Below are 24,341 nucleotides of genomic sequence, written 5' to 3' on the forward strand. Positions count from 1 at the left end.
CCAACATGGTGAAACCCCATCTCTACTAAAAATACAAAAATTAGCCAGGCGGTAGTGGTGTGCACTTTTAATCCCAGCTAATTGGTAGGTTGAGGCAGGAGAATCGCTTGAGCCTGGGAGGTGGAGGTTGTGGTGAGCTGAGATCACGCCACTGCACTCCAGCCTGGGTGACAGAGCAAGACTCCATCTCAGTCCCCCACCCCCGCCACAAAAAAAATATTTCTCACAGTTCTGGAACCTGGAAGTCCAAGATCAAGGTGCTGGCCCATATGGTGTCTGGTGAGGATCATTTTCCTGGTTCATAGATGGTGCCTTCTTGCTGTGTCCTCACGTGGCAGCAGGGGTGAGGGAGATCTTTGGGGCCTCTTGTATAAGGGTAATAATCCCATTCATTAGGGTTCCACTCCCCATGAGTTAATCACCCCATAAAGGCCCCACCTCCTAATACCTCACTTTGGGGGTTAGGATTTCAACATATGAATTTGGGGGCAGGGGGTTTAAATATCTAGGTAATAGCATATTTTTTCTGTTCTTGCCTCAGAATCCTTAAAGTAGCACACCCAGTAGCCTGTATTGAACGGTAGCTGCTCACCTGTGAATTGAAATGTATTTGCCACTTCTACAGTTCTCAGATATTACTATTGCCATTCTTTGACCCACTTATTTGAGAGAAGTTTGAAATACCTAAACTTCTGATTAGAATAACTACATTTGAACATATATGTTGGGAACACTGTGTGTGTGTCTAAGTAAGGGTGTATTTTCTCTTGGAATCTCCATAGAGTGATGCCCTTCAGAAAGTGTTTACTTTAGGGTCCCATCATGGGTGGCATCCCCTCTAGTGGATTTCATTCTCCAATCAAATACATGCATCAGTGTGCCAGGTGCCCAATGATGACATGGTTCCAATTAATATACTGGGTTCTCAAATAGAGGCACCTAAATCGAGTCTGAATTTAACTAAGAATTATTGGCAAAAAAGGAATTCATCATTTGAAACGTTAGATTTGGAAGTGTCTTAATATATGAAATTCTAGGTCTCATCATGAAGAAATATTTTAACATGGCCTCACAGCAAATCTTCCATGACTTCTCTGATGACCTCTCCTTTTTCTTCTTCTTGCTCTTTTTCTTCCCTTGTCATCTGTCCCTCAGACTTACCCCCACTTAAAAAGAATTCTTTCTTTTAGCTTCTCTTTTTCATATAATTAAAAGCAGATAAAAACAACTCTTTATTTCATTGCTTTTTCATAGCTACGAGGTACGTGAATAATTTTATTTTTATCTGCATTTACAATAATGATGAAGATAGAACAGGTCAGGGAGAATATTTTGGTAGTGGGAGAGAGATAGGTAAATAGAATCTGTAGAGATTCTACTCACAAAATAGACATTTTTCAAGTTTTGATGAGGAAATACATTATCTATTCTTAAGTTCAAAGGTAAATAAGGAAGAGATATGGTAATATTTGCCAGATTTTACATTTATTAAAAGCCAGGATAGACAGGGATAATAGCATAACTCAATATTTATGATGCAGCAGGTTCTACATAAATATTAAAACGAGGCGGTTATCATCAGAACTTTGTTGTTGATATTTGCTTTCAAATTTTAATGAACACAAATGCTACTTATGTGGTAAAGTTCAATACCTGAAAAAAATAACTCATTTGTCTATTAATACATCTAGCCATGGAACAGCCATGGGTAAGTTTTTTTTAAATCAATACATTAACTTAAGAAGACATTAAAAAAAGACTTTCACTTCCAGGAAGATGGAGTAGATGTCCTTTCCCCTTGTCCTCCTGCTGAGAGCCACTAAAAGCCGTGGACACTATGGAAGAAACAAACACAAGAACTCTGCAAAGTGGACAGAGGTCAGACTGGCTCAGGACTATGGAAACCAAGAAATGACATGTCAGTGAGTTTTCTGAGTTTTCTTTTTGCCTAAGATATCCCAGCCTGGATACTGGAGAAGCCAGCAACCTGGAAACAAGAGTGGGGATAGACCAAAAAAGCCCCAAGAAAAGCTAAAGGACCAAGAAAAGGGAAGCCCAGCCTAGTCAAACAGAAAACTTTTAGACAATAAATGTTCTGTTCCAAAAAGCCCCTCAGAGAAACTGGTGCCCCAGCCCTCCTGCCAGCAGAGTCTGGGTGAGGGGAGTCTAGACTTCCACCTTCACAAGGCTGTGGTAAGATGTCCGCTCCTCACTCAGCTCTGGTTGCATCACACAAGGCCAAGGGAGCTTGAAATTTCGTCCCACTGGTGGTAATGAATCCCACCCTCCCCATGGGATAATGATCCACTCCCACCCCGTGTGCTGTCAGTGGAGACTACTCAGGGAGCGTTGACTTCCAGCACTCCCACCCAGCAAAGGGACGCCTCTTCCCCCTCCCTGGGGTAGTGTCAGGGAAGACGTGGCTGAGCATCAAGACTCTCACTGCTTGATGAGCAGCAAGGTGATCCTTCCACCTGCTTTGGTGTCAGTGGAGGATACGTGGGGAGTAGTAAACAGGCACCTTTTTCCCTCCCAGCCAGGATAGGGTCAAGATGGGCTAGTGGGTAGATCTCTCAGCATTAATACCCTTCCCAATAGTAAAAAGAAGTCCCCTCCTCTCAGATGTCAAAGGAGGCCAAGTGGAGAGCCTAGACTTTCATATCCACCTGGTAGTAACAAGGCAGTGCTCCCCTGTGCTCAGCCAGAGCCGTGTTAAGGAGGCCTGCTAAAACACGAAATTTAAATAAGAGGGGAAGTCATATAACATGATACCTAATGCTTCCAGGTTTTAATCTAAGGTCACATATAAAAGTGTTAGAGAGATTAGAAATTGAAAGAGAAAAGAAAATGAGCGTTCACTAATGTGGAGATGACACAAAATGTAGAATTATTTGACAAAAGTTTAAAAACAGCCATATACAACTGCTTCAGTGAGGAATTACAAACATGCTTGGAACAAATAAAAATAAAAAAGTCTCAGCAGAAAAAATAGAAATATAAAGAAGAAGAAAATGGATATTTTGGAACTGAAAAATATAATAACTGAAATTTAAAAACTCAGTGAATGAACTCAACAGCAAATGAAGAAGACAGATGAGTCTATTGACCTGAAAGATAGACAGATAACTAGATATTACCCAAGCTGGAAAAGTAGAGATAAAATAGACTGTCTGGGGTTGGTTGGGGGGAGGGGGGCAGGAAGAGGGGTGGCCAAGAGCCTCAGGAAAATGTGCAACCATAGTAAAAAACTAACATTTGTGTCACTAAAGTCCCAGAAGAGAAGAAATAGTTGACGCCATTAGACTTCGATGAGTTATAAATGTGGTAATATCTAAAGCAACTACTAAAAAATTACAAAGCTGTATATCCAAAAACACTACAGATAAACCAAAATGGAATTCTAAAAACGTTCAAGTGATCCACAGGAAGGCAGGAAAAAAGCAAACAGGGAACAAACAGAAAACAGAACAGAAAACAGCAGACTTAAGCTTCACTCTATCAACAAATACATTAGATGTAAATGCTGTAAATACACAAACTAAAAGACAGAGGTTGGAGACTGAATAAAAATACAATCCAACTTTGTATAGGCAAAATAATGATATTTGAAATTGAAAACAAAACAAAACAAACATTACTGGTTGTTAATGAGTGACAGGGCCTGATATGACTGCAAAGACGAAACAGGTTGGTGGTGATGGAATCGTTCTATATCTTGATCATGGTTACATGAATATCACAAGTACTGTGAAAAAATGACATCAAATCATACATTTATGTCGTGCCATGGTGAATTTCCTGTTGTGGTATAATTACATAAGATGTAACCATTGGAGGAAACTGGATGAAGGGTATACGAGACCTCTCTGTACTATTTTGAAACTTCCTGTGAATCTATAAGTGGAAATTTCATATATGAGCTTTCTTTTCTCATCTGAGAACCAGAATGGCAGAATGAATGATGGATGGATAGATGGATGGACTGATGGGAGAAGCATTAAGTTCTTAATTTGCTGGTTTTTAAAATTGCAGGTTCTGAACATTCATTTTTCATTTGATGTCTGTTCTACTTTGATTTCACAGCAGCTACAGTTATCAAAACATTTGGTGGAGAACTACTCAAAGACAGAAAGAGGACTGTATCCGCCTCTGGCTAAATGCTCTAAGGGAACTTGCAGAAATGAGATGCACAAAAAGCACATAAAACACATTTGGAACTAGCACAAGTACAAAATAAGTAATCTGAAAACCAACCCATCTGATCACTGGTTTATCTATACATGAAGATTTACCAAAGAGATTGAGATACTGATGACATCTAAAATCCACTCACATTAGAAAAAACTTTCCAAAATGTGGCTGTAAGGTAAGGCTTCTTCTTTTCTTCTTTTTTCTACACGGATCCTCTGAAGGCCAGATTAGATGATCGTTTTTTGCCACCTACACAAACTTGGCCACATGTGAGAACAGCAGCCTCAGCTCTAATTTCTCACCTTAGGAAAGGTTTTAAACTTTCCCTGAGAAGCACCATGTCCTCTTCAATCTTGCCACTCTGGATTTGATACATAACCTCTTTCAAGGTGCCAGTCACATGGCCAATCCCCTTAGTCCACACATAAGTGCCCCCAGCTAACAAGAGAGTACATTCTCTCGGTCCTCAGTGCCACCTCCCCAGTGCGTCAAGGAAAGAGGCAAATTCAAGGTCATGTGTTCACAGCCATATGGAAGCCTTCAAATTTTTTCCAAGGAAGACTCAGATTCTGTTTCCAATTGGTGAGTTTAAAAAAAAAATGCAATGGGTTCTCCAATATGATCAATTACATCAGCGCTCAGGGCCAAAGTCGTATATAACAGACAGTATGGAAAGGAGAAGCAAAGGAAGACAAAGCAATTAGTATTGCTAACCACTGCCATAATGATTATTATTGACAAGAAGGAACGACCATGGTGATGCCTGCAACTTCCATGAAAGTTAACCCTACCCAGACTAACCAGTGCAAACTTTAAAAAATTATTGTTGTTTATCAAGGACATGTCATACTTGGGAATATATCTGTGCCATGGAAAGAGATATGGCATCTTTAAATTATGGGTAACGTAGATAAAGGGCTGGAACTCTGCCAAGGTAAAAGTTGTAAAACTGGATTGATTTTTGCTACAGCTTGCTAAGGGCTCCCCAGAGCCGGGATGCAATGTTCAAATATAATAATTGATAGCCTGAAAAAATATTTCTGATAAGTGTGCAGAGGTAACGCAGAGCTCTGCCTGAGATGAAGTGAACCTTTGTGCTTCAGCAAACCCTACGACCAAAGTGACCCAGATCCCGGCACTGCCGTTGCCTTCTCTGATTAGAGCCACCCGGCTTCCTGCTCCCTTCTTCTTCCCTCCCCACTTCCACCCCTCCTGGCTTCCACCTCCTCCTGCCTGCGCTGCAGCTTCCTCCAGCTGCAGAGAAAATGGTCTTGGCCTTCAAATAGGGGCATTTGTTAAATGCTGTTGTGGAGAAGTAATTATCCAACCATCAGACCTGTATGTGTGGGGGGAAATCGCATTCATTAATATCACCTTGGTAATCCCAGGGGGCAGAGGGGTTCACGTTAATCTGACCCCTTTTCAGTCTTGCCTTGGTGAGCTGACCACCCCAAGCTGTGAGTGTGTATGTCTAAATTGCCCGGGATTCAATTGAACACATTAAAATTTAAAAAGGATTGAACTGAAATTTTTCAATAGCTTCTGAGAGGGGGGGATAATTTATTAGTTCGGAGTAAATTAAAATCTCAAGCAGGGGTAAAGACTCCGAAGATTGCTTTAATACATTTTATATGCTTTCAAAAGAAATGTTCTTTTAAATGGTCCAAAAATCAGCTAATTTTGTCCTATTTAGCAAATTACCTCCTAAGGCCACAATGTTGAAAAACTTAACAATTATTTTTTTTTAAAGCTAAAAATAGAGGGGGAGTGAAAAAATCACACACCTTCCATAGGAAACAACCAAATCCTAAATTGCTGTGTCTTTTATATGCCACAGTTAGGATTTTTTTTTTTTTTTTTTTTTTTTTTTTTTTTTACCTTTCTTAATTCAAAAGTCAGTGAAACATTTGCGTTACCTTCTGCCAGATCACACGGGGACCTTTTTTCCACATGGTGATTGCAGGCAGGAGGAGGGTGGAAGGTTAATGGAGGGGCATTGGAAGGCTAAGTCCCATGCGCCATGCTGATAATTTATACTTTTATTTCAGGCCACATTCACCTGTGGAGCAGCAAGGCCGTGGAGGTGACCCGAACTTGTTGCCCTGTTCAGCCCAGAGGCTGTCCCTATCCTGACAGCAGATTTCTTGCTTTGAATTATCTGTGTAATAAAAGAGTCCTTCCGAGCTTCAACTGACATTCTGAGGCTGAGAGAGGAAGATCCATTTTTTTCCCCATCTAATTCTTTCTTTCACTTTTTTTTTCTGATGATGAAAAATTTTTTTTTTGGTTTGCATTTTGGAGGATTTTCTTAATGTGCTGCATACAGCTCTCGGCTTGTGGTCCACTGGGTGCTGTCTCTCCTCAGACTGGAATGATTAGGCAGTGAAAGAGACTTCCCTTTTCCAAGGAGTACCTCTGTTTTAGAATTCAGGGTGGAGCATGCTGGCAACCTTTTGGGGGCACTTTAGATATGAATCAGTTTGAAGGCGTAGCTGTGATCCTTTCAGAAGCCATTTAGTGCCAAACTGTATCCTGTGATTCATGTGTATATCCATCTGATTAAAGACAAGACGGGTGATAAAGAGAAAATAAAAGAAAATGAAGAAGAAATAAAAGAAGTGTGAACTAGTCAGCCTGAGAAGCTTGTTCCTGTTCTTTCTAATCAAAAATTCATTATTTAAGTGTCATACCTCTATTCTGGGTACCTGTGAAACACAGCCCTGGGGAGCAGGCAATAAAAATATGATGCCCCCTACACAGCTGTGACTTCCAGTTTCTTATTGCCCAGTCTAAAAAGTATCTGCTTCTATCCAGGGCTCATCAAAAAGATAAAAGGTAACCCAGACCTCAGGATTTTGGACTGATGTGAGGCCTGAAAGTATCACTCAATGGAAACAAGTAGAAATGATTTTTATTGTTGGTTGACTCAAATTTGCAAATTTGCATGTGAGACAAAAGAGTTGTAAGATATAAGATATAAGAGGGAAGAAAAAATTAGAAGAATTTCAAACTTAACAAACTGTTCTTAATGTTTTGGCAACCCAGGAGGTGAGAGGCCTTGTTTGTGAAAATTATCCAATTCTCCTTAAATGTCAGGAATTTACTTAGAATGAATGGTGACTAATCTCAGTTCTCTTCATACTCATTATTATTTCTGTATTTTCTAGTTCATTAATATCTGTTATCTTTTTATTTTTTCCTTCTATTTCTTTGGACTTCTTTTCTAATTTTTCTAACTTATTAAGTTGAACATTTAGCTCATTAATTTTTTATTGTAATTACTGGTTTATTTGGAAATTTTATACTATGTTATTTTATGTTTTCAGTTTTCAGTGACTTTGCTTACTTTTTCTTTTCTTTTTTTTGATTTTATTAGTTTGATGGCATTTCTTTATTTTTATCCTCTCACCTCCTTCTTGGATTGGAATGTGATTTAAGCATTTTATTTTGATGTTTCTAAAACTTGCACTACAGCTAGATTTAGCTAAGGAAGTATAGCCTTCTGGCCCCTAACATGCACGGTCCTCCTCTAAGCCATAGCAATGTGGCTCAGATGTTTTTGTAAAATTTGAAAAATTTAAATTAGTTTTTAATTCTTAAGAGAAAATAATGTAAGTTCCCCAGATTATATAGGACTCAGGTCCCCAAAATCCTGGTTCTGCAATGCCCTTATTATATTATTATTATTATTATTATTGAGATGGAGTCTCACTCTGTTGCCTAGGCTGGAGAGCTCGATCTCGGCTCACTGCAACCTCCGCCTCCTGGGTTCAAGTGATTCTCCTGCCTCAGCCTCCTGAGTAGCTGGGATTACAGGCGCCGACGCCCAGCTAATTTTTTTTTGTACTTTTAGTGGAGATGGGGTTTCGCCATGTTTGCCAGGCTGGTCTTGAACTCCTGACCTCAGGTGATCTGCCTGCCTCGGTCTCCCAAAGTGCTGGGGTTACAGGTGTGAGCCACCACACCTGGCCAATACCCTTATACTTTAACGAGCACTTTTGATGTGAAGAGTCTAAGCTTATCAGCATTTCTACTCTTTCCAAGAGGAACTAAATCCTTTAGCTCTTATTGTCCCCTCTTTTTTTTTTCTATGCTATTGTTGAATGGGATTTTGAGTCCTTGTTTTTAAGCTTTCCAAGTTTAGATATACTTTTAATTTTTCTTAATAAGTCAGTTTAGATTCATTTATATTTATAAGTTGTCAAAATCATCAGTCTCTTGCAATTCACTTTTCATTCTTCTGTATTTAGTTTCTTTCTTTCTCTCTTTCTTTCTTTCTTTCTTTCTCTTTCCTTCTTTCTTTCTTTTTCTTTCTTTCAATGGAATTTTGCTGTTGTTACCCAGGCTGGAGTGCAGTGGCGTAATCCCGGGTGACTGCAACCTCCGCCTCCCAGGCCTAAGCGATTCTCCTGCCTCAGCTTCCTGAGTAGCTGGGATTACAGGTGTGTGCCACCACGCCCAGCTAATTTTTTGTATTTTTAGTAGAGATGGGGTTTCACCATGTTGGCCAGGCTGGTCTAGAACTTGTGACCTCAGGTGATCCACCCACCTTGACCTCACAAAGTGCTGGGATTAAAGGCATGAACCACTGTGTCCAGCCTATTCAGTTTCTGTTCAACATCTTTTTTTAGTATTTCTTGACTAACAGTCTATGAATGCTATACTCTCTAAACTCATCTTTATTTTACTTTTACTTGTAAATAACAGTTTAAGTGCCTGTAGGTTAAAAAGTTCTACTTTTTTCTGGCTTTTCTGATAGATGAAGAGATGCCTGCAGTCAGCACCATGCGCTTCCTTTGTGAGCAATCTTAATTTTTTTCTAATTATCTTTAAGATATTTTCTTTGTTTTTATGTTTTCTAATTTTATTTTGATGGGTCTAGGTATAAATTTATTTTTACTTGTTTGGGAATCAGGGTGCTTCTCTAATCTGATTTTTTTCAGCTCTGCAAAATTATCAATTATTTTTTCTTCAAATATTCTTCTTGGTGGATTTCTTATTAGATAAATATAGGACATTATTTCTGTTGCTTAACTCTTTTGACACTTTACATTTTTTATTTATTTGTACTGCATTTTGAGGGACTTTTCTCAGAATTGTTTTCCAGTTTATTGAGTCTTTTGTCAGCTTTATCTAATCTGCTGTTTAACCTATCCAATGTTTTTAAACATATTAATGACCACGATTTTATTTGTTATTAAAAGTGCCAGCTTTTTTGCATATTTCTTGTTCTTTAGTTATGATTTGTATCTGGTGGGTTATTTAGTGTGGGAGGAGTCATATGCCACCACCCCAGTTGCATAGTTGTCTCTACAAAGCAACTTTACTTTTTTTTTTTTAGATTTATTGGGATTTCATATTACAGATAAAATCCCATTTAAGGCTCCCATACACCTGGATGATAATATAAATTTGATCTTCCCATGCACTCATGGCACAAAGTTGGTGTTTTGATTTCTTGCAGGAGACCTTTTTCTCCTTTATAGCTATCAGCAGGGAGAAAGTTACACTGGTGTGTCCCCAGGTTGGCGAGTGGAGCTAATTTCTCTTTGTGTGACCTAGACAGTCTTGGCTTTATAAAAATAGCTATTCCAGGGCTGGGTGTAGTGGCACACACCTGTAATCCCAGCACTTTGGGAGGGTGAGGTGGGTGGGCCACCTGAGGTCAGGAGTTTGAGACCAGCCTGACCAACATGGTGAAACCCCATCTCTACTAAATACAAAGAATTAGCCAGGTGTGGTAGTGCATGCCTGTAATCACAGCTACTTGGGAGGCTGAGGCAGGAGAATCACTTGAACCTGGGTGGCCGAAGTTGCAGTGACCCGGGATCACACCGCGGCACTCCAGCCTGGTGACAAGAGCAAAACTCCATCAAAAAGAAAGGAAGGGAGGAAGGAAGGAAGGAAGGAAGGAAGGAAGGAAGGACGGACAGACGGACCAGTCTGGGCAACAAGAGTGAAACTCTGCCTAAAAAAACAAACAAACAAAAAAACCAAAAAAAGCTATTCCAGCTCTCCACCTAGTTCAGGTGAGAGGTTTTCTCACCTGTTCCAGTGTGGTTGTTAAAGTCACACCCTAAGCCCTAGGGTCTGTATCAAGGAAGATACTCCTGTGAGCAGTGGTGGCATCTGCTCTAGCTTTGCATGAGCTTTGAGATTCTAGTACTGGGAGGGTTCCTTTAGTCTTTTGAATTCGTTTGTGCATCGTTACCTGTTTTCAACATATTTATACATTCATATCAAGAGGTGGACTTCTCTACATTAGCTGGGTCTGCCATATTGCTGAAGTCTCACATAGGTATTTAGAGCATTTACAGCTGCTTGAAATTTGTTATGTGACAAAGGGTTTCTTAGCGTCTAACATGTTGGGAACAATGGCTATATTCAATGAGGAACTATTACATGATTTTTTTTCAAAGTCCTAATGGAAACCACTCAGACTGCATCCCCCCCTTCTTACTCTCCTGAAAGAAGAGAACGATCATCAATGGCAAACAGCAGCTGCAGCAAAACAACACCAAGAGCAGGCTCCATGCTCAGGAGAGATTGCTGTGCCTCCTTCTCATGGTTTCTGGTGCTCCACACTGTCAGAGAACCGTCTCTGGTACTGAACTATAGAAATGATCCCTAGAAGAATAGTCTTACATTACATAATTGGAAACAAGAGAGTGACATAGGTGTTGGTTTTTATTAATAAAACAGAACTTGTGCACTTGTACACATTTAGCAAGCATTTTAAGCATGCCAGCTGTTGTCCTCAGCACTCCATTGCAATATCTAATTTGATCTTGACCAAATCCTCTAATGCAGACACTGTCATTAACTCCATGTGAGTAAACATTTCAGCTGATGAGGAGACTCAATTAGAAGGTAGGTAACTTGATGAGGAAGCCTTACAGTAGGATTTAGAGCAGTATACCTTGAGTCAGTCCATGCTGTAGATATAGAAATGATGATAATGATTAATTAATTAGCAATAATAATAATAATAGCAGATAACATTTATTAAGTGCATATTATATTCCAGGCAATTTTCTAACACCTTTTATAAAATTAACCAATTTACATCACAAGAAGCCCATAAGCCTGTTATTATTTTTGTCCCCAATTTACAGGTGAACAAAAACAAAGGCACAGGCTAAAAGTCACATAGCTAGTAAATGGTACATTTTGGGTTTGAATACAGGCAGTTGGATTGTAAACCTCACCCTCAGAGATTATCCTCAGTGATAAGGGAGGATGAAAGATTAGTTAGCTGTGTTCTCCAGTGGTCCAGTAAGGAAGTAACCAGGGTTTGAGCTGAAATCGTCATAGTAAGAATGAGGGAGGGACAGATATTAGAGCCCTGAAAGAGTTGAAACAAAACCTCTTGGCTTCCTGTAGGTCTGGGAGATGGAGAGCCTGAGGGTCAGGGCGGACCTAAGGGTTATTTCCTGACCCCTGGCTGGTGTCAGATCATAGTGCTTTTACCCAAAGTAAGGGTAAATGAGGAAGTTTTGGATGCAAACATGTGCTTTGCTCTTTAAAAGAAATATGAAGATGAAAAGTTTTGTTGAATTCAACTATTATTTTGATAACACTTAATCGAAGATTTACCTATTAAATAATTCAAAAGCATCTGTAGTTGTTTTTGTGAAATGAATTTTCTGCAGCATGAGTGCTAGTGTGCACCCCTCTATATGTAAGTAAATATTCACATTTCTTTTGCCTAAGTGAAGGGCACCTCACCACTGTTTTGTCAAAAATCATCTCACTCTGTTACCTATTTTCTAGAGATGTAAAATTAAGTGACAGTTTAACAAGTTACTCACAAAATCCACTCCATTGAGACCATGTGTGCATTGAGAATTATGCTTGCTGTCCCTTTTAAGTGAAGGCGAGTTCCTTCATCAATCGCCGGGATCTCATACAGCGGTTGATTTCCCAGAGTCATGATAGATTTGTAGTGATCCAGCCAAACGCTTGCACATGGCTCCTCCCTCTGACTATAGATACACATCTTCAAGACAGGTGGCCTGTGTTGGGAGTAGTCTGGGGACATGAATGAGACAAAAGCTAAGTAGCCCACGTGGGCACTGAACTCCTAACCTTCGCCTCATTAGCACAGTGCTCTGACCATCTGAGCTTACCCGCCACAGACTAATGATGTGTGCATGGAGGCACAGCCACATCAATCACATTTTCCGAAGCAAAACTCACTACCCTGAAAGTAACCGGAAGAACCATCCGTATAGATCTGCTCACCAAGGGAACGCAAAGCTATCCTAATGGATGGCTGACGTGCTGCTTTTCCACAAGCCATTCATTCATCATCACTAGGTCCTAAAAGGATTTCAAGATGCCTAGGAATTCACCTTAGTTAATTCACACTTTTACGAATGTACTTCTTCCTTGTCAGGTACTCTAGCTAGCATAGATACAACTTGTGATTCTGATACCTCAACAAGTAAAGCGTTGAAATTCCCCCGGTTAGGAATTCATCTGTTTTCATAGATAGATCTTTAGTGGTTGTGACTGATCCCTCAGAGAATCTTTAAGCCCCTGAAATTTTAGGTAAAAAAAGTGTGCATATGTGTGTGTGTGTGTGTGTGTGCACAAGTGCAGTTTTTCCCCTTTGGGGAATATTTTCAATTTTGTTTAGATTTTAGGTATATGTGACTCAAAGCCTAAGATCTGTGGCCTTAACTCGGTAAAGAAGATAAGGGAGAAAAAAACTCCAAAAACATACTTACTGTAGAGCCTACTCCAGGTAAGAAGTCACTTATATTATTTTTAAAAATTTATTTTATTTTAGGTACCAAGATACATGTGCAGGATATGCAGGTTTGTTCCATAGGTAAACATGTGTGATGGTGGTTTGCTGCACCTATCAATCCATCATCTAGGTGTTAAGATCAGCATGCATTAGCTATTTTTCCTGATGCTCTCCAACCTCCCCCAACAACCCTCCCAACACAGGCCCCACTGTGTGTTGGTGTCCTCCCTATGTCCATGTGTTCACATTGTTCAGCTCCCACTCATAAGTGAGAACATGCAGTGTTTGGTTTTCTATTCCTGCATTAGTCTGCTGAGGATAATGGCTTCCAGTTCCATATATGTTCCTGCAAAGGACATGATCTCATTTCTTTTTATGGCTGCATAGTATTCCATGGTGTATATGTACCACGTTTTCCTTATCCGGTCTATCATTGATGGGCATTTAGATTGATCCCATGTATTTGCTATTGTGAATAGTGCTGCAATGAACATATGTGTCCATGTATTGTTATAAAAGAATGATTTATATTCCTTTGGGTATATATCCAGTAATGGGATTGCTGGGTCAAATGGTGTTTCTGATTTTAGGTCTTTGAGGAATCTCCACACTGTCTTCCACAATGGTTGAACTAATTTACATTCCCACCAACAGTGTACAGGTGTTCCTATTTCTCTGCAGCCTTGCCAGAATCTGTTGTTTCTTGACTTTTTAATAATCATCTATTCTGACTTGTGTGAGATGGTATCTCATTGTGGTTCAATTTGCATTTCTCTAATGATCCATAATGTTGAGCTTTTTCAATATGTTTGTCGGCCACATAAATTTCTTCTTTTGAGAAGTGTCTGTTCATGTCCTTTGCCCACTTTTTAATAAGGTTGTTGGTTTTTTTTCTTGTAAATTTGTTTAAGTTCCTTGTAGATTCTGGGTATTAGACCTTTGTTAGATGGATAGATTGCAAAAATTTTCCCTCATTCTGTGAGTTGTCTGCTCACTCTGATGATAGTTTCTTTTGCTGTTTTGAGGCTCTTTAGTTTAATTAGATCCAATTTATCAATTTTAGCTTTTGTTGCAATTGCTTTTGGCATCTTCATCATGAAATCTTTGCCCTTGCCTATGTCCTGAATGGTATTGCCTAGATTTTCTTCTAGGGATTTTATAGTTTTTGATTTTACATTTAAGCCTTCAAACCATCTCGAGTTATTTTTGTATAAAATGCAAGGAAGGGGTCTAGTTTCAATTTTCTGCATGTGACTAGCCAGCTCTCCCAGCACCATTTATTAAGCAGGGGATCCTTTCTCCATTGTTTGTTTTTGTCAGGTTTGTCAAAGATGAAATGGTTGTAGATATGCGGTCTTATTTCTGAGTTCTCTGCTCTGTTCCATTGGTCTATGTGTCTGTTTTGGTTCCAGTACTATGCTGTTTTGGTTACTGTAGCCTTGTAGTATAGTTTGAAGTTGAGTAGCATGATGCCTCCAGCTTTGTTCTTTTTGCTTAGGATTGTCTTGGCTATATGGGCTCTTTTTTGGTTCCATATGGATTTTAAAGTATTTTTTTTTCTAGTTCCGTGAAGAATGTCAATGGTAATTTAATGGGAATAGCACTGAATCTAAATTACTTTGGGCAGTATGGCCATCTTCATGATATTGATTCTTTCTATCCATGAGCATGGAGTGTTTTTCCATTTGTTTGTGTCCTCTCTGATTTCCTTGAGCAGCTGCTTATATTATTTTTAATGGTGGACAGAGAGAAGGTTGATACCATGGCAAGTGTGTAAGAACACCTGAATGCCTGAGGTTGAAAGTGTGCATGTGTTGCAGAAGCAACTGTATTACTTAGAGAGGGAGCAATTGTACCTCTGACCACCCCGGCACTGGGGACAGCTGATGAAAGTGTGTACTCTGCACCAAACTCCAGAACCCTGGGTGAGAGATCACATCTGGTTTATTGAAAACTGTTGCTAATTTTAGCCAAAAACGTCTACTTGGAAAAGGAGGAAAAGGGAAACGATCCACACACTTCGGCTTCCTCTGATATGGAATTTGGAAGATCCCCAGAAAGACAGACAGGTTGGAATACGTAAATAACCCAGCATCAGGATTGGCAGAGAGGTGATGCTAGAGGACAGTAAGAGTAGAAATGAGAATAGTTCTAGAAAGTTTGTACTGGAGGGTACTAGGCAGTTTACATACATCATCGGGCTAATCCTACAGCAGCCCCAGAGGTAGGCTTGCAATATTACCCCACAGTTAGAAATGGGGGCAAGTAGCAATTGGAGAAGGTTAAGTAAATGGCCAGGTGTCATGCAGCTGCAGTCCTGGCATTGGTATTTGAATCTAGCCTGCTTACTCTACAGCCTGTGCTTTAAGCCAGGGGCCAGCAAATTGTGGCTCACAGGCCAGATCCAGCCTGCGGCCTATATTTGGAAGTAAAGTTTTGATGGAATGTAGCCACTCTTATTCGTATGCATGCTGTCTATGGCTGTGTCTGTGCTCCCGTGGCAGAGAGGAGTGGTTGTAACGGAGGATATCTGACCTACAGAGAACTGAGGCCCTGAACAAAATGAAAATGCAGGGCCTCCAGTTCACAAATTATTAAGAATTTTAAAACAGTAACAGGAGAACATTAAACCAAGCAAACGGCCCTTCTAAAGTGTGGGGCTTTGTGCAACTGCATAGTTCTCATGGCCTTGAAGCCAACTCTGGACCCACAAAGTCTAAACTATGACTATATGGCACGGTACAGAAATATTTTCCTCTGATGTTTTTCTATTTCCAGCCCATGATAAAGCTTCACTGTTCCACAAATGAGAGAAATGGATGAGGTTTCCCACAAATCTAGATGGTCCTGAAGTATTCACCATAAAGAAACTATGCTTTAGTTTGAGATTCTATCCTTATCCAATTTTTGGTGCCAAAATACCCTTTTTGATGAAATGATGGGAAGAGTAGATAATAGACGTTTGTTTGTCTTATGTCCTTAATTGGCAAAATAAAAAGTTTATTACCATATGTCAAGAATCTAATTAAAAAAGAATTACCAGTATAGTAGTCACTGGAGGTACATAATGTTAAATGGATAGACAGGAAAAACCAAAACACAGTGTTGAGTAAAACCCAGAGTGAGATATAAAGTACAGTATCTCTGCTACACATAAATAAATACATGCTCTAATTCAAACACGTGTGCATAGCAAAGATATATACCAAACTGAGTGAGAGTGAGGAGGGGGAAGCTGGGGTTGGGGATGGAGTTGAAGAAAAAAGCATGAGATTAGACAAGAGGAAGGCCTCGTACCTACCGATTTTCATAATACGTCCTGAACTGAGAATGCCATTAACTGAACTGAACTTTTACTGTCTGATATCCAAAACACAAACTGTCCTCGCAGTGACGCTTGAAATTCCGACTCGGAAAGCACTCCCACAATGCTCTGCAGGGCGAGCTGAGATGGACGGGTCTGCCCATGGTCACTGCTTCTCTGCCATCCGAAAGCCAGCATTCGAATAGCACTTTATGGTTGGCAAAGCTCTTTCTCTTTTATTAGTGATGGTATTTTTATACCCATTTTATAGACAAGAAACCTGAAACTGCAAAAGATTAAGATAATTGACCAACCAACACAAATGTGGCCGAACCTAGGCTCATTCCAGGTCTTGTGACATTCAGTCTGTTGCTTTTTCTAGTCTCCCCACAAAAGTTGACTCCTCGATGGGGTAAGATTCATCGTGCTTTAAGGGTGACAGCACGATTAGGAAATGTTTGCTTTTATGAAAAGTCTATTGGTGACATCTTTTAATACATTTGCCAATAAAGAAGGCATTCATTCCTCAGGATCTCTCCCTCTGTCTCCTTCTTTACTGCGTTTTCTCCCATCCTCATACCCGGCTTTACCAGATTGTGGGGCCAAAGTGACCCTCAGAGATGATTCCAATTTTGCACCAATGTAGGACAAAAGTCAAATAATAACACGATGGTAACTGTTTATGCCTTAAATGATCTAACTCTGATTTTCTAAGTCTCTTTGGTGTACCTGCCATGTCAACAGCCTTGCAAATGGGCTGTTCTTGCTCATGGCTAACTTAAATATCTTTGATGCACTTTAAATCTATTCCTGTCCTCCAAAAACCAGCCGCTTATATTCTAATGCACACTTTAAGACTGTTACTGAGTTATCTACTCTACTTTCTCCTAATTAAACCAAGATCCTTTTGCATTTTTTCAAAAGGACTATTCACAAGACTAATCATTTTTGTTTTTCATTTATTTTGCATTTTACACTCTTTTGTCCCCGACTTTCTCTTAGACATTGCATGGCCTCTCTAGATACCTACTGTGATAGGTATCAAGACTAAAGTGATAGGTTAGACCAATGATGCTCAAAGTTTAGTCCCTGGACCAGCGGCATCAGCATCAGCATCACCAGGGTATTTGTTAGAAACGTAAATTGTGGGGTACCACTCCAAACCTATTGAATGAGAAGCTTTGGGAATGGGGCCCCATAATCTGTTTAGCAAGTCTTCCGGGGAACTCTGATGCATGTTAAAATTTGAGAATTACTTTTTAGCACACTCTTTCCTCTCCCTTTGTGAACAAAATACTTTTCAGCCCCATTTGTGTTGAGCATGGCCACATAATTTGCATTGGCCAATGGAATGTTAGTGAATGTGGTACAATCCTTAAATGTGCTTGTGTGGCTTAAGTCGGCTCTTGAGCTGCAGCGATTCAACATAAGAGGAACATGCACCTGGTCCAAGACAGTGTGGAGTTACATGGAACAGAACAGCTCAGTTTGTTTCAAAGAAAAGTAAAAGCAGAAATAAACTCTTGAGATGTCTGTCTCCCTTACAGTCTAGACTCCACAATGGGTGGACTTTATAGGACTCATTAGAAAGCAAATACTTGCTCAGTCAATGAACTGGTGAGGCCAGTCTATCATGCAAAATGCTAAAAATAGGTAAATAAATTAATGCATGGAAAGAACTGATTACATAGTTCTTTATGAGTAAAATAAATCCCCAATCATAGCAGATTAAGTGAATAAAGCAGATTAAGTAAATAATTTTCCCACAGTATACAATGTCTGGAGGGAGACTGATGCTGTCATTGGTTCTGCAGGTTGATAATCAGGGTCAGCATCTCTGTGGAGAATGTGCTGGTACTGCTCAAGTTGGTCCCATTCTAGGTATTTAAAGTAGAGGGTATTTAATAAAGGGAATTGGCTATGTAAACACTGGAATAGTAGAGAACCAAGTGAAGGTAGTGAGAACCTCCAGATATTAATGGCAGCAGAAAAGACCAGGTGGATAAAAGGAATAACTGAGGTGTATTATATATAGATTCATTGAGGTCTCCAGCGGACTTTTACTCATTGTTCTCCTGCTCACAAATGTCCCCTGTGTTAGCTTGCTTCATTTGCCTCTAGTCCTGCCAGTTCTTCCTAGATTACCCCTTAGGAAATAATTTGCATTCACATCCTTGTCTCAGCTTCTGCTTCTGGGAGAACTCATGAAGACCCACCAACTGACTGTTTCAGGGAAATGTTGCTAAAAATCACCCATTGTGGAAGCAGAACTCATCTATTTTATAGAAATATTTTTTGAAAACATTCATGGATTGATCTACTTCTTCACTTTAGGAACCAACTCTTTGTCATTTTCCTTCCCTCCTCTCCCTCCTTGCTATTAAAAAGACATAGTGAGCTTGCAAATGCAGATGCATATAAAATTATGTGAATATACATATATGTGTGTGTGTGTGTGTGTGTGTGTGTGGTGACCTAAATTTGTTTCTTCTCCTAAGCAGGATCACAATTTTACATTCTTTACATTCTTGCTTCAAGATTTGTGAAGGAAGAGCTTGCAGGAATTTCTCTGATATGCATTGTCCTTAAGAATTACTTATATCCACACATCCCATCTTGTAACTCTCACTAGACAGACCACAAGCAGCAATACAACCTCTTCCCTATCTCTTACTTCTGGCATCTTCTTCTCCCTATTATGCTCTCTGGATTAGAGCCATTTCATCTGTTTATCACCTACTGTTGACCTCATCATGATAACAATGCCTCATATTTGCTCACTTCATAGTGAACATATATAGTACTTATATTTATATCTGTAAATAAATATATAGTACTTATATTATTTCATATGTAGTACTTATATTATTTAATTTTGATTTTGATTTTCAAAGTGGGTTTTAAGGTAAATAGATTTACCATTTTATGGATGGAGGAACTGAGTCTCAGTTGAGCATTAAATGCCAAGCAGAAAGTGATTTAGCCATTTGGGACAGAGCCTGGACTGGAGCCCGAGTGTCCTGTGTCCAACCTCAGAGCAAATTCCACATTTACACATAGAACATCTCATAGTTAGCAGGTGACATTTAAGTAGAATGTCAAGAAGGGAAAGGTCTGCGGTTGGATACCTGGGTTCAAATCCTACCTCTCACCTCAATTTCTCTGTGTTAAATAATTTTGTTACTCTGAGTCACACTTTCTCATATTAAAATGGGATCATAAGGCTGGGTGTGGTGACTCATGCCTATAATCCTAGCACTTACGAAGGCTGAGGTGAGAAGGTTGCTTGGGGCCAGGAGTTTGAGGTTGCTGTGAGATGTGATTGTGCCACTGCTTTCTGGCCTGGGTGACAGAGTGAGACCCTGTCTCAAAAAAATAAAATAAAATAAATAAAATTAGACCATAGTAGTACTTTCCTTATATGGTTAATGTGAGGATTTAATGGGATATTAATATGCAAAATACTTACAAAAATCATAGCCAATCATATACATGAATCAATTACCCTCCTTAACAAAATATGTCTTACTCTGTGAAGGGTGTATATGTGTATGTGTTTGTGTGTGTGTAAGGGGGATGATTACAGTCTATCCAATAAAGACATTTTCTACTTAGAAAATTGAAACCTTCTGTTATTCTTTACCTTAAATCTGAGCAATTCCAATTATTAAACTAATAAGTTTCTTACCCGTAGACTGACTGCTTCAATAGAACTGATTTTGGTTTACAGATATTGGCTAGAAAAAATAAAAAAAAATTGAGCAATTTTTTAAAAAGAAGTTAAAAAAATTGTGGTAGATTACATATGACATAAAATTTGCCATCTTAGCCATTTTTAAGTGTATAGTTCAGTAGTGTTAAGTACATTCATCTTGCTATACAACTATCACCACCACCCATCTTCAGAACTTCCTCATGTTGCAAAACTGAAACTTTATTCCCATTAAATAATAACCCCACATTCCTCCCTCCGCCAGCCCCTGCCAATCATTGTTCTACTTTTATCTCCATGAATTTGACTATTCTAGGTACTTCATATAAATGGAATTATACAATATTTATGCTTTTGTGACTGGCTTATTTCACTAGTGTAATATCCTTAAGGTTCTTTCATGTTATAGCATGTGTCAAAATTTCCCTCCTTTTTACGGTAGAATGGTATTTCATTGTATGTATACACTATATTTTGTTTATCCATTCATCCATTGATGGACACTTGGGTTGCTTCCACCTTTGGCAGTTGTGAATAATGCTCCTCTGAACATGGCTGTATAAGGAATTGTACAATTCTTACTCAAAACAGCATTCTTTGAGAAGTGGATAAAGAAGAAAAGTTTATAAAGAAAATAATTTAGTGCAGTTACGCTACATTTGAATTAATTGAGTCTGGTTAGCTTATGAAGACATAAACAGAGATACCAAATTGGTTGCCTTAGGAGAGGTCAGACTTGAACACAGAAACCTGAAAATTATCAACAAAGAGAAAATTTCTAAAATCTTAAAGAAGGTGATTTTCCTTATGGTGGAGATAGGATGTAACATGATCACTGAGGTGAGGAGGGTGTATTGAATTTTCAAGACTCATCCTCAAGACAAAGTACAGAAATTTAAGCTCAACAGAGGAATATAAATAAGTCCGAGAGAGAAAGCACATGGCTTGAAGAAATTTCAAGAACCGATATTTTATGAAGATAGTCTATAAAACAGCTGAATTGGTAGAATACAAAGGGCCATTCAAAAAGAGGACAGAATGCAGTTTCCAGTAATGGGATGAAAATACAGCTATTTGAAAACTGAAGTCAGAAGAAATCTGCAGTAGGAGAGATGGAGAAATCATTCAGAAGGCATTTATTTACTTTTTAAACAAACAAGGCTGGGAACTCTCGAGCCCGTTTTCCAAAGATGGTTGTAACAATATCTCCAGTACGCCATGTGCTTCTAGAATCTTGCCACACTAACATCAGGAACCAAAGTCAAATTCCCCTGTCTTGGAATCTAGGTAGGCTTGTGACTCACTTGTAACTAAGAGATTGCAGTGAAAATTATGGCGTGTGACTCCCAAGGCCAGGTCACTAAAGTCTTCATAGCACCTACTTTGCTGCTAAAATGGCTGGTCTCAAAGCCTTCAGTTTTCATATAGAGTGTCCTCCTGCCATCAGGTGGCCATGCTGTAAGGAAGCTAAACTAGTCAGATGAAGAGGGACCACACTGAAAGACCTGGAGACTATGCAACAGAGATGTTCAGAAAATCCCTGTTATATCTCCAGCAGTTGCATGAGAGACCTTGAGGCAGAACCACTGAGACTATGGGTCAAAAATTAGCCCTTCTCTAGTTCCTAACCGATAGGAATTGTTCAAGACAATAAGATGATTGCTGTTGTTTAAACTACTACATTATGGTATTTGTCACACAGCCTTGGGTACCCAGAGCACTATTTATGGGCCAGGCACTGTTTTATGTACTTAAGTACAGTGCTTTGAAAATAGAACTGTCCTTGTTTTTATAACATTTACAGACCGGTTAGAAATAGAGAAAATGAGAATTTTGGCTAACAAACATTAGCCAAAGAGACAGGATGGCATGATCAAGAATAACGATAGAGAAAAATATAAATGGCCAGGTGTAGCTACAACTTTCCTGACATTTGAGGGTGAATGATACAGGCAAATACCTTATATGCAAGATGAGCACTGTTCCTTGCCCACTTCCTTGCTGCTGGACAGGTGGAATTGGGGAATGGAAAATACCAGGCAGGAGTAAGAGAGAAAGAAGGAAACTTTAATGGCTCCCTGGGGACAAGTATAACCTGAATGATGCAGAGGTGTTTTTCACCAGTTTCTGGAGATGAGCTAAATGCTGTTACAATAATCCCCCTTTTGGGGGCACTCAGGGGTCACGCTTCCTCTCAGGTACTTATTGTTAAGCAGTGGGCAGAACCATCCCTGGCTGTGGGTGCTTTGTGGCCAGAACAAAGGGCAAAACAAGTATTTAACACCCCGCCGGCCCTCCCGGGCATAATTTATAGCATTTTAATTCTCCTACTTGTCTCCGCTTAAGAATTTCTTATAGCATTATTTAATGATGTGAGTTCAATGGGCAATTTTAAAACCTACTTAATTTACTATTTCTTTCCTCAGTGATGCTGTGAGAAGTGATGCACATCATACTGCAGAGGTAGCAGCCTGAGTGTGATGCGGAGAAAAATCATCCCACACCAATTAATACTTAAGCAGGCTCCAATTTTCTCTCTCAGGACCCCAATAGCCATGACAGAATGCTAGGGAGTTTCACAGATCAAAGAAAGAGTGAATCATGTTAAAAGAATGGCATCAAACACATCTTATGCCTAGTCTTGGAATGCCCCCCATGTCTTTAGATGTCCTACAATATGAAGGGAATGAGTTTTACAGGGCAAATGCAATACACACAAAGGGGCAAGGGATGTAATCTTAAATTGAGTCAGTAGTCTGGAAAGAAAGACATGAAGAATATGCCCAGTAGCATTGGAGAAACTTGTTACTGTAATAAGCTCAGGAATCACATGTACAGATCTCTGACATTAGTGAATATATATTAGTAAATTAGGGTGGCTATGAATATTCACGATTCTTCTGAATGGACCAACCACAATGACTGACAATAGGCAAAGGATAGAGGGGGTGGAAATAAGGGATCGAACAAGCAGGTGCCACGAGTCCTATTCTGGCAGATACGTCTGATTCACTCTTACCAACTCTGCTCCCAAGATGTTTCTCGATCAGAGCAGTGGCAAAGCTGATAGGTAGCAAGAGGGAGTCTCACCCACAGGTTAAATATTCCACTCTTCCCAGGCAAGTTAGAGCAGCTCATCATGTCTTTTGGCAAATCAATTTCAGAGCATTTGTTCTTGGCATCTGGCAAACCAGTAGGTCACAGTTTCAAATCCAGGATCTTAATAACCTCACCTGGGAGAGACTTTAGATGACCTCTGCAGAGTCTCATACAAAATGAAGCTTCAGTCTCAGCTCAGTTCTTAATAGAGAAATGTCTGCATCACTCAGCTGATGCCAGCAGTTAACAGAAGGAAAAGCTACCAGGTTTCCCCTCCTTATCTTGATATATGGAGCTGGTGAGAATGTGTCTGGTCATACGGGTGGAAAGCTGCAGACATCAAAATCATCAACGGAGCCCTTTCACAAGCATAAAATTCAAACTGGAGAGAGATGGGAGAGAGAGAGAGGCTCAAATTAGTATCCAAACATGCCTGTTTCCTAATGCTCATTCAGACAGAGGTTCAATGGCTGGAAATTATTGAAATGAGGCAGATGTCAAGGGGATGCTGCAGATACAGCTACTTCCCAGCACCAGTGATCGTGTGCCTGCAGTCGCAGGATCCTGGTTCCACCTCCACATTGGGAAAAGTCCTTAAGTACCTGCTGGTGCAACTTTCCTCTCTGTCGTCGTGTTGAACAAATGTAGGGAGTTTTAAGCTTTGGGACTTGCTGAGGCTAAATTGAAGCAGCATTTTTCCCATTGTTAGATTCAGGAGAGTCCCCTGTTCTCCTCCAGATCCCACCAGGGACGCACTTTCAGAGTCCATTCACTTTCTCACTCCTGTCATCTCCTCACTCTGCTTCTCCATTTACCCTGATGGGATGCCATCTACATTGCACCAGAAGAGAAGCCATCTTGAAATGTTCAGTTTCCTCTTTTCTCTTCTTTTTTCTTTTCTTTCTTTCTTTCTTTCTTTCTTTCTTTCTTTCTTTCTTTCTTTCTTTCTTTCTTTCTTTCTTTCTCTCTCTCTCCTTCCTTCCTTCCCTCCCTCCCTCCCTCTGTTTCCTTTCTCCCTTTCCCTCCCTCCCTTCTTTCCTTCCTTCCTTCCTTCCTTCTCTCTCTCTCTTTCTTTCTTTCAACAGAGTACTATGAGGGTAGTTTTTCATTTTGTCAAACCTACAAATGTAAACCATGTAATAACTAAGGAAACATTCAGTCTTATGTTAGTTTTTTGTTACTATTATTCCATTTGAAAGGCCCAAGGCCTGGCTCAGTGGCTCAGCCCTAATTCAAGCAATTTGAGAGGCCAAGGTGGGAGGATCTCTGGGAGCCAGTGG

General features: G+C 39.7%; 1 long non-coding RNA gene and 1 other non-coding gene across 6 annotated transcripts in view; both read right to left on the reverse strand.

Annotated features, from left to right (window-relative positions):
- Positions 1-10,621: 10,621 nt before the first annotated feature.
- On the reverse strand, positions 10,622-10,834 carry LOC112208307 (small nucleolar RNA U3). Its single transcript, XR_002942709.1, has one exon. It is a non-coding gene; the product is annotated as a small nucleolar RNA U3 (small nucleolar RNA).
- Positions 10,835-10,876: 42 nt separating this feature from the next.
- The window catches only part of LOC129143185 (uncharacterized), a 98,263-nt gene continuing 84,798 nt past the window's right edge, over positions 10,877-24,341 (reverse strand). For all 5 annotated transcript variants that reach the window (XR_008546330.1, XR_008546326.1, XR_008546328.1 and 2 more), the window contains 3 exons: positions 23,196-23,443; positions 12,003-12,222; positions 10,877-11,126 (listed from right to left, as the gene is read on the reverse strand). This is a non-coding gene — a long non-coding RNA (uncharacterized LOC129143185). The remainder of the gene's footprint in view (positions 11,127-12,002; positions 12,223-23,195; positions 23,444-24,341) is intronic.

Source organism: Pan troglodytes, chromosome 12 (assembly GCF_028858775.2).
Source record: "Pan troglodytes isolate AG18354 chromosome 12, NHGRI_mPanTro3-v2.0_pri, whole genome shotgun sequence".
NCBI classification, from domain to species: domain Eukaryota; kingdom Metazoa; phylum Chordata; class Mammalia; order Primates; family Hominidae; genus Pan; species Pan troglodytes.